The sequence below is a fragment of the Triticum dicoccoides genome, chromosome 1B, assembly GCF_002162155.2.
Source record: "Triticum dicoccoides isolate Atlit2015 ecotype Zavitan chromosome 1B, WEW_v2.0, whole genome shotgun sequence".
In the NCBI taxonomy this organism is placed as follows: Eukaryota; Viridiplantae; Streptophyta; class Magnoliopsida; order Poales; family Poaceae; genus Triticum; species Triticum dicoccoides.
In genome coordinates this window covers 99,624,461-99,637,570 of record NC_041381.1, presented here as the reverse complement: position 1 = coordinate 99,637,570, position 13,110 = coordinate 99,624,461, and the positions used below count along the sequence as shown (strand labels likewise).

General features: G+C 43.4%; 1 pseudogene; it reads left to right on the top strand.

Annotated features, from left to right (window-relative positions):
• The first annotated feature begins 1,001 nt into the window (after nucleotides 1–1,001).
• Nucleotides 1,002–4,285, top strand: LOC119350189 (annotated as a pseudogene).
• The last annotated feature ends 8,825 nt before the right edge of the window (nucleotides 4,286–13,110 follow it).

The window sequence follows — 13,110 nt, the reverse complement described above, 5'->3', positions numbered from 1 at the left end:
GCCACTGAATACTTTATGAACGGCACCTGGTATAGGGTACTCCCTCCATTTTTTAGTCTGCATATAAAATTTGGTCAAAGCTAAATATTGTTAACTTTGACTAAGTTTATAGAAAAAAACATTGAGATTCACAATATGAAATCAATATTGTGAGATGCATCATGAAATTAATTTCATACCATATAGCTTTAATGTTTTAGATGTTGATATTTTTTTATAAAGTTGATCAAACTTTACAAAATGTAACTTTGATCAAATCTTATATGCAGACTAAAAAGAAATAGAGTGAGTACCAGGCAGCTCGCGCTACTACAGAAAAGTGCACTCGGGTAATAGGGAGAGAGAGAGAAAAGTCTAAGTGGTCGAGGAGATAATGGAGGAGCGAGGCAGAGATATTTGTTTCCTTCCACCCAAATGGACACATGCTGCAGCCTCGCATGGACGCGTGATCGACTTTTGAGGGAAAGCCTTCATGGCGCACTTTATTGTGAATTAAATAACGATACATCATTCATTACATCTGAAATAATAAAATCAGGGGGATCATCGTCCCAAAAACAGTAGAATCTGTAACAAAAGCATATCTTGCTAAATTGTGCGCCACATAATTTGCTTCCCGGTTGCAATGATGCATCGATATTGATCCAATCCTGGAGGCAATTTGAAAACAATCTGCTAGTACTGCTGCATACGGAGACCAAACTTGGATTGTACCATTAAAAGATTCAACGAGTTCCAATGAATCTGATTCTACAGTAACAGGCACACACTGAAGACCCTCGATTAGAGCTAATCCTCTCTGAAGAGCTGTTGCTTCTGCCATCGCTGCATTAAACATATTATATAAAGGCCAACAAGCACCAGCAATTGCCTCACCTCTGTCATTCCTCAAAACAGCACCTGCACCACCAGTACCATTTTCTGAAAACGCAGCGTCGACATTCAGTTTGTAGCTGTTCCTTTCTGGCTTTAATCGCGTGGTCAGTATGCGTCCGGCGCAAATGTTGAGCCGGTCCGTTGTCTGCGCTCGAGACCATCCGAATTATTCCCATACCCGCGTCGACCGGTCGTTGAATTTGAACCTCATATGACTCGTATCACCCTACTACGAGTCGAGCCATCGCGGAGCTGCTCGCCATATCCCTCTCGGCCAAGGTCGTCGTGGCGCTGCTCCGCACGGGCCGCAGCACGGCCATCTTCCTCGCCTCCTTCGTCTCCATCCGCTCCGGTATAGCCGCCGCGCGCGCGACCTCGATCTCCTCCGTGCCTTCCTCCGCTTCGCCGACTCCCACCGCGGCACCGACGAGCTCGTCGACGCATGGGTCAACCAGGTTCGCCACGTCGGCTTCGAGCTCGAGGACGTCACCGACAAGTATACCTTTCTCTCGGGCGTCGGCTTCGTCTGTGCCTGCGCTGACGTAGCGGCCCGGTTCGCCCTCCTGAGGTGCCTACGGAAGGCAAGGGAGAGGCTCCGCGCCCTGTCCGCCGTGAAGAAGCAGCTTGGCAGCCGGCCGGCCGAGGCATCCGCGTCAAGCTCAGCCCCTGCAGCGGCCGCTATCTGCCGGAACATATCGGAGGCGGCGAACTTCGTGGAGGAAGGGAAAATCGTCGGTTTTGCCGAGCACACAAGGTTACTGATGAAATGGCTAACCAGGGTTGCCGACCCGCGGCGGATAATAGTTGCGGTCTGTGGGGTGGGCGGTGTTGGCAAGACTACTGTTGCCACTAACGTGTACAATAAAATCGCTGCAAACTGCAATTTCTATTGCACCGCATGGGTTACCGTCTCCAAGAACTTCACGACGGAGGACCTCATAAGGAGAATCATCAAGGAACTTCATCGGGGTGTCCGAGACAGTGCGCTGGGGGACACACAGGAGATGGACTACCGGTCACTAGTCGAGGCTCTTCGTGGGCATCTGGCTCACAAAAGGTACTTCCTCTTGCTGGATGATGTCTGGAATGCGGATGCCTGGTTTCAGCTCCGCAGTGCATTGCTTGACAGTGAAACCGGGAGCCGAGTAGTCATCACCACACGCAATCAAGAAGTGGCTGCTCTGGCATCAGACAACAGGACCATCATGTTGCAGCCGCTCCCTGAACATGAAGCATGGTCTCTATTTTGTAGCACCACATTCAGGGAAGATGCGAACCAGGAGTGCGCATATCACCTGCAGAATTGGGCTCTCAAGATACTGCAAAAATGTTGTGGGCTGCCATTGGCGATTATATCGGTTGGAAACCTCCTTCTGTTGAAGGAGAAAATAGAATTTGCTTGGAAGAACGTCCATGATAGCCTTGTGTGGGATGAAAAACATGACCATGGAATTGGGCATGTAGCGAGCGTACTGAATTTCAGTATTGATTACTTACCATACCGCCTGAAGAGATGTTTCCTCTATTGCAGTGTATACCCTGAGGATTTCTTTATCAAAAGGAAGATTCTTATCAGAGAGTGGATAGCCCAAGGTTTGATAGTGGAAACAGGGCATGGCACGATGGAGGAGGTCGCAGATGGTTACGTGAACGAGCTAGTGCGACCGAACTTGTTGCTTGTCAAGTTGAAAACTGAGTTTTGGCGTGCAAAGCGGTTACACATTCACGACCTGATCGGGGAGATTGCTGCATATAGATCAAAAGAAGATGGATTCTTTTAGTTATCTACGAGTACAAGGGTTGACTTAAAACAGAAAATTTTGTTATCGTACACTTTACCAGTGCCAAAGTGACCATCAGTCAACTCCAAATATGCCCTCACTTCGCTCCTTCTATGTGCTTAGATCAGACCTGGATGTTGCACTATTTTCTCGTTTCAGATTGTTAACTGTGCAAAATCTCTGGTACGTTAAGGCAAGTAACTGCCTAGTGCAGTGGCCAATCTTCGTAATCTGCGGTACCTTGGCGTACGCTCCACCTACATTGAAGAACTACCGAAAGAACTGGGGAGACTCCGTGATTTGCAAACTTTAGATGCCAAATGGTCCAGTATCAAGGTATTACCAAGTAGCATAACCAAACTGAAGAACCTCCGGCACCTGATATTATTTACACGTGGAACCACAGATTTTATGGAACCTGAACCTGGTACAGCAGTTTCTCTTCCAGATGGTCTTGAAAATCTCAAATGCCTGCAGACTCTTAAATATGTTCAAGCTGATCAGAAGGTGGTCAAATCCTTAGAAAGCTTGGAACAGATGAGGAGCTTAGAGCTATCTGGAGTAGACCAGAGAATTCTTATCGACTTGCCCTTAGCACTATCCAAAATGAGCTGCCTTCTGCGCTTGGGAATAATCAATTCCGATGCTAATGTAACATTGGACTTGGAGCCATTTTCTCCAGCACCAGTGAAGCTAAAAACCCTCAACTTAACTGGAAAGTTGGCAAGGGATAAGTTACCATCGTGGTTTGGTTCTCTTACCAACCTCAGACATTTGCATTTGCATTCATCTGAACTTGGAGAAGATTCAATTGCGCTACTCTCGTCACTTCCCAGTCTGTTGCACCTTAGTCTCATCAATGCATGCAACGAGAGAAGCTTGACCTTTCCGGCAGGTTGTTTTCCAGTCCTTAGACAACTAAACCTACAGGGATTGCCTAACCTTACCAGCATAGAATTTCAAAAGGACAGCCTTGCAGATTTACGTCTGCTGACGCTTGGTCTATGTCTTGAACTCACCGAGATACCCCGAAGCATCGAGAACCTCATACATCTGGAAAATGTGGAGTTGTTTCAGATGCCAAGTAAGTTCATAGAGAAGATACCATATGGGAAAGGTCACGGGGTAAATCATCAAGATGGTCAGCGTATTACAGTTGTAAAGAACTTCTGGCATAATGCACGATTGTTGGAGCAAAAAATTTATATCAACCTATCAAATGTTCAAGAGTCTTTCAAGACGGATGCAGTCACATTACCAGTGGGGTCAGTCAACTCGTCAAAGTTTCACAAATGGCTTTAGGGCATATCTGCCCAATGCTTAAGGCGCCATGGTGGTGATTCACTCTAACTAAATATCCTAGAAATGGTCTAAGGCCTACTTTGACTTCAATATGGGGCCCACAGCTTCGAAAAGATGGGGCTGCTTGGGAGCAACAGCAAAACTCTGCATTTTACTACCTAGTGCAGCATTGGGTACGTTCTGAATGTGTATTTTTGCTATTATTGCTCTGATGAAGTATCAATCCAAGGATGGATCCATGGCACCTTGCCGATGAAAATTTTATGTTTCTTTTTAAGTGCTTGTCTATCGGAGTTCTGATTATACACGTGCAAAACGATCAAAGTTGTCGGAGAAGTTTAGCTGGTACAATTTTCCTCCGCTAAATTGGCATCTCATCTGGAACAGGTCACAGCCACGACATGAATATTTGCCTAATCATGACTTGTGACTGATGGATTCTTGGCAGGAGAGAAAGGATCTGATGCAGAGACAATGATCTGCTGGGGTACTGACGACCGACTTCCATGCTGGCTTGCATCAAGTGGTTGCAGGTGAAGAACTCACGTTGTGTATGCGACACAGCTGTTCATGTCTCACGACGGTGACCCATGGTGAGTAGCTAAGACTGCCAGGACGTTTCACACCTCCTCTAGATGGGAGATCTAATGTCGGAAATCATGGAGATGGATCACACATGATGGTGAAGTTGCTTAGGTTAGGCAATACGTAGAAATGCTTCAAGTGAGATGAAGATTTGTTTCCCCGCAAAAAAAAGATGAAGATTTTTTTTGTTTAAAAGAAAAAGAGGTGAACATAAACAAAGAAGCACCTCACGAATGCATCAACTTATACATATCTCTTTTTTGTTTGTGTATTTCATCTATATAGGGTTTTGTATTCTTAGTTCACCCAATTGTGTATTTCATCTATATAGTATTTTTTTTTTGCTCATGGTATACTTATTCATGTAAATTTTCAGTGTAGTGATTCTTGGTTGATATAATTCTTTTGTTATGGAATTTTCCAGTTTTGTAATGTGTACAAAAGCATGTTGTAGTTCTTATAGGTTGTATCCAGCATATAAATTAGTTTCATGGTGCTAATCTACTAGGGGGTTTTAGCACGCACAAACGCTTCATAAGTGTGGCGTTTGTTGTGTATTCCTGATCAAACGCTTCGTAAATTTGGTGTAGTTTATTAGATTTTTTTTAGTACACAGTTTCAGCTGTCCCTGGGGGTGCCTTCTAGGGTTTTTTGTTGTGTTTTTTGTAGTGAGCAGGCTCATTAACTTTTCAAGGGGTTTCTAGACGTTTCATCTTTTTCTGTGTGTTAGCACATATGGTTCCCAAATTCATTTTCCATTTTTCACATGTAGGCCTTTTCAGTTTCAGATTTGGTATTGTTTTCATTCCAAGTTAGTTGTGGGGAAATTTTATCCCTGTGCGTTGCGGATATATAGTTGTAGCAGATTTGTATTGGCCACATTGGTTGCTGAGTGTTTTAGTATTGTACTTCTTATTCTCTTTTTGTTAGGTAGTTGTTTTGTTGGCAGTATACTGTGATGTTCTTTTGTTTTTGTCATCTGATGTTGGTACTCATTATTCTGTCAACGAGTAGGATGAGTTTTGATGCTAATATTCCGCAACCTGTTTGTGTTTTTTGGTGCCAGTGTTGCGTGCAGTAGACATTTTTAAGCGCATGATCATGTTCATCAGTTTTTGCAAACTGAAGTTATTATACTGTTCTTATGCGTAATCCATTTATTTCCTAGGTTTTACTAGCATGGGTAGTATAAAGTTTTTTTGGTGTTATCTTGGGAGAATTGTACTAGTACCCATTATGTACCAGCTTTGTTTTTTTCGAAACGGACTTATGTACCAGCTTTGGATCACAGTAGACCTGCCGATTGCTGGCCTGTTCTACCCAGACTTGGTTATGATATGTGGTCAAGCTAAAGTATTGTGTGTTGTGCTGGAAAGCTCCACTAAACTTTAAAAAAATGATTTATGGTTGTTTTTTTAGTAAGAAGAATACAAGTTTGTCTGACTGTTCTTTTTCCCAGCATCGATGTAATTAGCCATACCAAAGTTTATAGCATGTAACATGTTATGGTTGTACAATATGAATGCACTTCTTGTGCAAGTTTCATGCACTGACTAATTTTATGTGCGTCGAACACATGAACAAGTTTTTGCACTCATTTTATGGTGCATGGAACACAATCGGCGCATTATTACTTCAGGAGCACAAATGTTCAACCACCACCTTTTTTTAGAATCATCAGGGGATCTGAATTTCCGGTATCATATAATTAGTTTATATATTTTTTTGAGCTAATTAGCAACTCTTTTTTCCTTTTCATTGTTTAGCTTTTTTGTTTACCAAACAATTCTGGGCAGCACACATGTTTTTATTTCATTCTCATTTTCTTATTTCAAGTTATTGTATATAATCAACAGTTAAGTCATTTATTTTCATCGCTTTTTTTGGCCTAAGCAGGTGTAGTGTCTATGTTACTATGTATGGCCGCTCTTCAGCAGTAATCCAGCAACACTTGCTTGCATGAACTTTTTCTAAGAATTTTTTTTGTAAAACAGTTTTTATCAGATCCATGTATTAATGTTCTTCCCTTTTTTGTTCAAAGTAGTTTGCCCCAAGTTGCAAGTTGACCCCAGACTCACAACTCAACGCCACAGTTGCAAGTCCTCAACTCGCAACTGGCGGGGGGAGGGGGGGCTTTTTTTTGTAATTGTAGGTTGCTCTAGTTGCAAATCAACCACTAACTCACAACTTTGGGGCACCCTAGTTGCAAGTCAATCTTCGATTCGTAATTGGGGGCTTGTTTCATAGTTTTTGTAGTTTCCCTAGTTGCATGTCAAGCCTCAACTTTGCAAACCAAGGCCCCGGTTGCAAGTCAACCATTGACTCACAACTAGGTGCTTGTTTGCGTATTTTGTAGTTGATCCAGTTACAATTCAAGCCTCGACTTGCAACCCGAGGCCCCAGTTGCAAGTCAACCCTTGACTCGCAACTGGGGCTTCTTTTGTACTTGTAAGTTTGCCCCAGTCGCAGGTCTGTACTAACTCGCAACTCAAAGCCCTAGTTGCAAATCAACCCCTAACTCACAACTGAGGCCTTTTTTGGGGTTGTAGGTTGCCCAGTTGCTAGTCAACCCTAACTTGCTACTTGGGTCCCCTAGTTACAAGTCAACCCTCGACATGCAACTGGGGTTTTGGTTTTCGTAGTTGCATTTGACCCAGTTGCAAATCGAACCCTGACTCGCAACTCGAGGCCCTTAGTTGCAAGTTAACCATTGACTTGCAACTGGGGGCTTTTATTCCTTGGTTGTAATTGACCCCCATTTGCAAGTTAACCCTTGACTCGCAACTAGCAGCTTCTTTTCGTACTTGTAGGTTGCCCCAGTTACAATCCGGCCCCTGATTTGCAACTCGAAGCCCCCTAGTTGCAAGTCAACCCTCGACTCGGAACTGGGAGGGCTTAATTTTTTGTAGTTGTAGGTTGCCCTTGTTGCAATTCGACCATAGACTCACAGTTGGGGGCTTATTCTCATAATTTGTAGTTGCCCCAGTTGCAAGTGAAGTCTCGACTTGCAACTCAAGGCTCTGTTGCAAGTCAAGCCTTGACTTGCAACCCGAGGCCCCGGTTTCAAGTCAACCCTCGACTCACAACTGAGGCTTGTTTTTCTGTACTTTGTAGTCGAATCAAATGCAAGTCAAACCACGACTTGCAACCCGAGGCCCCAGTTGCAAGTCAACCATCGACTCACAACCGAGGGCTTGTTTTTTCGTAGTTTTTAGTTGACCTAGTTGCAAGTAAAATCTTGACTTATAATCTGAGGCCCTAGTTTGAAGTCAACCGTTAACTCGCAACTGGGGATTATTTTGTACTTGTAAGTTCGCCCCAGTTGCAAGTCAGTCCTAACTCGTAACTCGAGGCCCGAGTCGTGGAAAATCAACCCCTAACTCGCAATAGAGGTTTTTTGGTGGTTGTAGGTTGCCCAGTTTCAAGTCGGCCACTAACTCGCTACTTGGGTCCCCTAATTACAAGTCAACCCTCGACTCACAACTAGGGGTTTGGTTTTTATAGTTGTGTTTGACCTAGTTGCAAGTCAGACCTTGACTCGCAATGCAAGGCCCTTAGTTGCAAGTCAACCATTGACTCGCAACTGGTGGCTTGTTTTTCCTTGGTTGTGGTTGACCCCCAGTTGCAAGTTAACCCTCGACTCGCAACTGGGAGCTTCTTTTTGTGCTTGTAGGTTGCCCTAGTTATAACCCGGGGCCTTTTTGTTCACCCTTGACTCGCAACTGCGCCTTTCTGTATTTGTAATTGCCGCAGTTGCAAGTCCACCATCGCTTTGCAACTAGGGATTTGTAGTTGTAATTGCCCCAGTTGCATGTTCACCCCTCGACTCACAACTGGGGGCTGTTTTGTAGTTTTAATTGTCCAAGTTGCAAGTCCACCATCTACTCACAACTAGGGCTTTGTAGTAGTTACCGCAGTTGCAAGTCCACCATTGACTTGCAACTGGGGTTTCCTTTGTAGGGGTGCCCAAGTTGCAAGTCCACCATTGCCTCGCAACTGGGCTTGTAGTAGTGTAGTTGCCCTAATTGTAACTTGGGCCTTTTTTGTAGTTGTAGGGGGTCCCCTAGTTGCAAGTGCATTGTCTACTCGCAACAAGGCTTTTGTAGAAGTGTAGTTGCCCCAGCAAGTGCACTCTCGACTCGTAACTAGACTTGTCCCGGTTGCATGTTCATCCTCGACTCATAAATCGAGCTTTTGTAATTGTATAGCCAATTGCAAGTCCACCATCGACTCGCAATAGGGGCGTCCTAGTAGTAGATGCCCATTTGCAAGTCCACCCTTCTCCCTTCATAGTTGTATATAGTCGCGGCCAGTTGCAAGATGACCCCGGACTCGCGGGGATCATTTTATGTTTTTTGTAGTTTGTATAGGCACCATACTTGCAAGTCGACCCCGGACTCGCAACTCAGGAAGGGGGCATTTATCTTTTCTATAGTTTTTATAAGCACCCTAGTTTAAAGTTGACCTCAGACGCGCAAATCAAGGAGTGGGGCCCAGCTGCAAATCAACATTTACTTGCAACTGGGCCCTTTTCCCTTTTATAGTTGTGTAGTCGTGAAAAGTTGCAAGTTGACCCTAGACTTGCAACTCGAGTGCCATTTTTATGTTTTTTGTAGTGTGTATAGGTACCCTAGTTGCAAGTTGACCCTGGACTCGCAACTCGAGGGGGGGGGCATTTATGTTTTTAGTAGTTTTTCTAAGCACCCTAGTTTCAAGTTGACCCCGGACTCACAACTCGGGAAGTGGTGCCCAGTTGTAAATCAACATTCGACTTGCAACTGGGCCCCTTTCCCTTTATAATTGTACAGTCGTGACCAGTTGCCAGGTGATCCTTGACTTGCAACTCTAGGGAGTTGCCCTAGTTGCAAGTCCACTCTTTTCCCTTCATAGTTGTATATAGACGCGACTAGTTGCAAGTTGACCCCGAACTCGCAACTCGGGGGGGGGGGGGCATTAATGTTTTTGTAGTTTGTATAATAACCCTAGTTTAAAGTTTACCTCAGACTCGCAAATTAGGGAGTGGGGCCCAGTTGCAAATCAACATTCAACTTGCAACTGTGCCTTTTTCCCTTTTATAGTTGTGTAGTCGTGAAAAGTTGCAAGTTGACCCTAGACTTGTAACTTGCGGGCTATTTTTATGTTTTTTGTAGTGTGTATAGGCACCCTAGTTGCATGTTAACCCCGAACTCACAACCCAGGGGGCCATTTATGTTTTTCGTAGTTTGTATAAGCACCCTATTTTCAAAGTTGACCCCGGCCTCGCAACTGGGGGAGTGGGGCCCAGTTGCAAATCAACATTCGACTTGCAACTGGACCCCTTTCCATTTATAGTTGTATAGTCATGACTAGTTGCAAGTTGATCCTAGACTTGCAACTCTAGGGCCTTTTCATGTTTTTTGTAGTGTGTACAGGCACCCTAGTTGCAAGTTGACCCCGTACCCGCAGCTCAGCGGGGGCATTTGTGTTTTTTAGTTTATATAAGCACCCTAATTTAAAGTTGACCATGGACTCGCAATTCAGGAGTGGGGTCCGGTTGCAAGCCAACATTTGACTTGCAACTCGGGCCCTTTTCCCTTTTTTAGTTTGTATAGTCACAGCCAGTTGCAAGTCTAGGGTCATGTTTTTATTACGACTAGGATACTGCTCATGTTTTATCCTTGTCATGAGATTCGACTCTGGACATTAATTACTTGGAAATTCAGGAGCGACCCACATTGTAGATGCTTTGTATAATTTTGGTAAAAATAATGCAATAACCCAAGCCCGGAGTTTCTCGGTTTTTACATGGCCATATTAAGATGTTTGCTCTATTTGACCAGTAACATAGTCCATCATTTGGTAATTCTTTTCTATTTTATGGTGTGTTTTAGTCATGTTCATTGGTTCCTTTCAATCGTCCATTTTTTATCTACAGCTCCAGTCTCCATTTTTTTGTGGTGTGTGATGTCTACTACACAACCATCTTCTTGTAGACGTTGTTGGGCCTCCAAGTGCAGAGGTTTGTATGAAAGTAGCAAATTTCCGTCAAGTGGATAATCTAAGGTTTATCAATCCATGGGAGGCATAGGATGTAGATGGTCTCTCTCAAACAACCTTGCAACCAAATAACAAAGAGTCTCTTGTATCCCCAACACACCCAATACAATGGTAAATTGTATAGGTGCACTAGTTCGGGGAAGAGATGGTGATACAAGTGCAATATGGATGGTAGATATAGGTTTTTGTAATCTGAAATTATAAAAATAGGAAGGTAACAAGTGGTAAAAGTGAGCGTAAACGGTATTACAATGCTAGGAAACAATGTCTAGGTTTCATACTTTCACTAGTGCAAGTTCTCTCGACAATAATAACATAATTGGATCATATAACTATCCCTCAACATGCAACAACGAGTCACTCCAAAGTCACTAATAGCGGAGAACAAACGAAGAGATTATTGTAGGGTACTAAACCACCCCAAAGTTTTTCTTTCCGATCAATCCATTGGGCTATTCCTATACGTGTCACAAACAGCCCTAGAGTTCATAGTAAAATAACACCTTAAGACACACATCAACCAAAACCCTAATGCCACCTAGATACTTCAATGCCACCTCAAGAATTCATGGGTATGATTATACGATATGCATCACACAATCTCAGATTCATCTATTCAAACCAACACAAAGTACTTCAAAGAGTGCCCCAAAGTTTTTACCGGAGAGTAAATACGAAAACATGTGCCAACCCCTATGCATAGATTCCCAAGGTCACGGAACCCGCAAGTTGATCACCAAAACATCCATCAAGTGAATCAATAGAATACCCCATTGTCACCACGGGTATGCCATGCAAGACATACATAAAGTGTTCTCAAATCCTTAAAGACTCAATCCAATAAGATAACTTCAAAAGGAAAACTGAATCCATTACAAGAAATAGAGGGGGAGAAACATCATAAGGTCCAACTATAGTAGCAAAGCTCGCGGTACATCAAGATCATGCCAAATCAAGAACACGAGAGAGACAGAGAGAGAGAGAGAGAGAGAGAGAGAGAGAGAGAGAGAGAGAGAGAGAAAGCAAACACATAGCTACTGGTACATACCCTGAGCCCCGAGGGTTAACTACTCCCTCCTCATCATGGAGAGTGCCGGGATGATGAAGATGGTCACCGGTCATGGATTCTCCCTCTGGCAGGGTGCCGGAATGGGCTCCTGAGAGGTTTTTGGTGGCTACAGAGTCTTGCGATGGCAGAACTCCCGATCTAGGTTTATTTCTGGAGGTTGGGGTATTTATAGGAGGGTTTGGCGTCGAAAACAAGTTAGGGGGACCCACGGGGTGTCCATGAGGCAGGGGCGTGCCCTAGGGGTGGGCGCGCCCTCCACCCTCATAGGCCCCATGAGCCTCCTCTCTGGTAACTCTTAGTTCCAGTATTTTTTATATTTTCTAGAAAAAGTCTCCATCGATTTTCAGCGCATTCCGAGAGCTTTTATTTCTGCACAAAAACAACACCACGGTAGTTCTGCTGAAAACAGCGTCAGTCCGGGTTAGTTCTAACCAAATCATACCAAAAGCATGTAAAAATATTATAAACATGGCATGAATACATCAAAATTATATATACGTTGGAGACGTATCAAGCATCCCCAAGCTTAATTCCTGGTCGTCCTCGAGTAGGTAATTGGTAAAAACAGAATTTTTGATGTGGAATGCTACCTAACATATTTATCAATGTAATCTTCTTTATTGCGGCAAGATTATTTAGATCCGTAAGATTCAAAACAAAAGTTTAATATTGACATAAAATAATAATACTTCAAGCATACTAACAAAGCAATCATGTCTTCTCAAAATAACATGGCCAAAAAAAGTTATCCCTACAAAATCATATAGTCTGGTTATGCCCTATCTTCATCACACAAAGTATTTAATCATGCATAACCCCGATAACAAGCCAAGCAATTGTTTCATACTTTTGATGTTCTCAAACTTTTTCAATCTTCACGCAATACATGAGCGTGAGCCATGGACATAGCACTATATGTGGAATAGAATGGTGGTTGTGGAGAAGACAACAAGGAGAAGATAGTCTCACATACTAGGCATATCAACGGGCTATGGAGATGTCCATCAATAGATATCAATGTGAGTGAGTAGGGATTGCCATGCAACGGATGCACTAGAGCTATAAGTGTATGAAAGCTCAACAAGAAGACTAAGTGGGTGTGGATCCAACTTGCTTGCTCACAAAGACCTAGGGCACTTTTGAGGAAGCCCATCATTGAAATATACAAGCCAAGTTCTATAATGAAAAATTCCCACTAGTATATGAAAGTGACAACATAGGAGACGCTGTATCATGAAGATCATGGTGCTACTTTGAAGTAAAAGTGTGGTAAAAGGATAGTAGCATTGCCCTTTCTCTCATTTTCTCTCATTTTTTTATTTGGGCCTTTTCTCTTTTTTTATGGCCTCTTTTTTTTAGTCCGGAGTCTCATCCCGACTTGCGGGGGCATCATAGTCTCCATCATCCTTTCCTCACTGGGACAATGCTCTAATAATGAAGATCATCACACTTTTATTTACT